Raw genomic sequence first — 2,567 nt, 5'->3', positions numbered from 1 at the left:
TCAAAACACAAAGATTGAGCTGGTTGGGTCATGTTGAAAGAATGCCCGAAGAAATAATTCTGAAACAAATTTACAATTGGAGACCGATTGCTACAAGATCACAAGGAAGGCCCAAAACCAGATGGATAGACGATGTCAGAAATGACATAAGAAAACTTAAGATACAGAACTGGAAGAAATGTGTGTTGAGTAGAGAAGAGTGGAAGGATGTAATTGAGCAGGCCAAAGCCCATAAAGAGCTGTAGCGCCTTATAAGAATAAGTTTTTATTGATTACAATGTGGTGAATTCCACTCTGTCATCATTGAGCATTTCTGGCTACGACGTCATCATTGTGCTATCTTGTCGAAACTTAGTAGTTTACATCACGTTTCCAACTAATCATTAATATATTGAAAACTAATTAAAAACAGTCATTAAGGCATCGTTGGAAACCTTATACAATCCTTTATAATGTAGTATTTGAATTTAAAATTGTGTGTTAAAATTCTGTGTGCGTCAGCAGTTAGACTACTTTGCACTCGTCATGTTATTCGGGGTCCAGCCCCTTACCATTCCAAACATAACTGTAATGTTGTTAACAAAATATTAAAACATTCTGACTTCGGTTAAAAGCAAGCTGAGGCTGTAAAGGAACACTCAGCACACATGATAAAAGCAGGACAACACTCAGAATTATACTGGCCAGAGGGTCAGTCGCCAGAGCCTCGTTAGTTTGCAAAATGCAGTCCAGGGTGTACTACGTGGAAGGTCACCCCTTTATAATGTAGTAAATTATATACAGTGGGGGTGTAAGGGGTGACCTTCCACGTAGGCGCCCAAAAGTCAACCTCACTTCCACGTAGTGCACCCTGGACTAAAGACTAACGAGGCTCGGGCGACTGGCACTATGGCCAGTATAATTTTGTGTGTGTTGTCCTGTTTGTTGTCTTTGTGTGTGCTGAGTGCCCGTTTACGGCCTCAGCTTTTAACAGAAGTCAGAACATTTTAACATTTTTAGTTATGCAACGCTAGAGTTGTTATTTGTCATGATAAGGGGCTGGCCCCCGTATAATGTGACGGGAGCAAAATAGCCTAAGTGCTGACGCTCCCAAAATTTTAAATTCAAAATCAAATCAAATATACAGTGTATCCGTCAAGTCATGGTGCACTTTTGACCGGTCACAGGAAAGCAACAAAACAAGATAGAAATGTGAAATCTTCACAAAATAAAAGGAAAACTCTCCAAGTTTCTTACCTATTCAGTGCAGGCCTCCATTTGTTGCCCGACACACATCTAAACGATACTCAAGTTCTTCCCACACACGGTTAAGGACGTCTTGTGTAACAGTAAATAACGTCTGTAATTTTCTGTTTTAAATCATTAATGTCGTTGATATGTTCACTTTACACATGTTGCTTCACATAAACCCACAAATAAAAGTCTTAAGGGCATCAGGTCTGGGGATCGTGGTGGCCATGGCTGGACAGAACCCTTGCCTATCTACAGCTGGGGAATGTTGTATCAAGAAACTCACTAACAATGTTGGCGTAGTGTGGAGGCGCGCCGTCATGTTGAAAGATGACACCTTCTGGAAATTGAGGCACTGCATACATTTCCAACGTGTCAAGGTAGTTATTTGCCGTCACAGTATGCTCCGCAAAGAAAAATGGGCCTATCACTTTATCATGCATCAGGCCACACCACACGTTCACTTTAGGGGTGTTACGTTCGTACTCAACGTAGGCACTAGGATTTTCAGCAGCCCATATTCGGACGTTATGGCGATGAACATGTCCACAGACATGGAATGTCGCCTCATCGCTAAACACAATCTTCTGCAGAAATCGTTCATCATTGTCGATCTTATGAAGCATATCTGTAGCAAACGTTAATCGTGTGGGTCTATCCACCGGTTTGATAGCGTGTAACAGCTGCAATTTGTAACCCGAAAAACGCAGACGTTTCTTTAACACCTTATGAACTGTAGTCTTGCTTAGGTGTAATTGCCTAGCATACGCACGCACAGATTTTTTAAGGCTCCTTAGGTAGCTCTCCCGTATAGTCACTTACCCATGGCCTACCAGAATGGAGTTTGTCCAACAAACTGCCGGTATCCTTCAACTGCTTATCCCACCGATTAATGTTATTCCTATGTGGTGGCGCTTCGTTGTACACGTGACGATATTAACGTTGCACTTTGCTCAGTGATTCGAACTTCGCAAGCCACAGAACACACTGGACTTTCCTTCGTACCGTCCACATCTCGACTGGCGTGGGCGAGGGCTGATCCGCTGCTGCGCATTTCGTGGTGTTGCGTCATCACCTGTGTGCGCACACGCTTGCGCATCATAGTACGGAAACGTGGAGAGTTTTCCTTTTATTTGGTGAAGATTTCACATTTCTATCTTGTTTTGTTGCTTTCCTGTGACCGGTCAAAAGTGCACCATGACTTTACGTACACGCTGTATATGTGTTTCATAATATATAAGAATGGTGTTTTATAACAAAAAATCTTAAAGCTGATTTGATATTTTAAGGAAATATGTATAATTTTAAGTGGAAAGATCAAAATCGAAGAGGAACAT

The sequence above is a fragment of the Lepisma saccharinum genome, assembly GCF_977018435.1.
Source record: "Lepisma saccharinum chromosome 12 unlocalized genomic scaffold, izLepSacc3.1 SUPER_12_unloc_1, whole genome shotgun sequence".
Lineage (NCBI taxonomy): Eukaryota > Metazoa > Arthropoda > Insecta > Zygentoma > Lepismatidae > Lepisma > Lepisma saccharinum.
Note: the sequence above shows the minus strand (reverse complement) of the source record.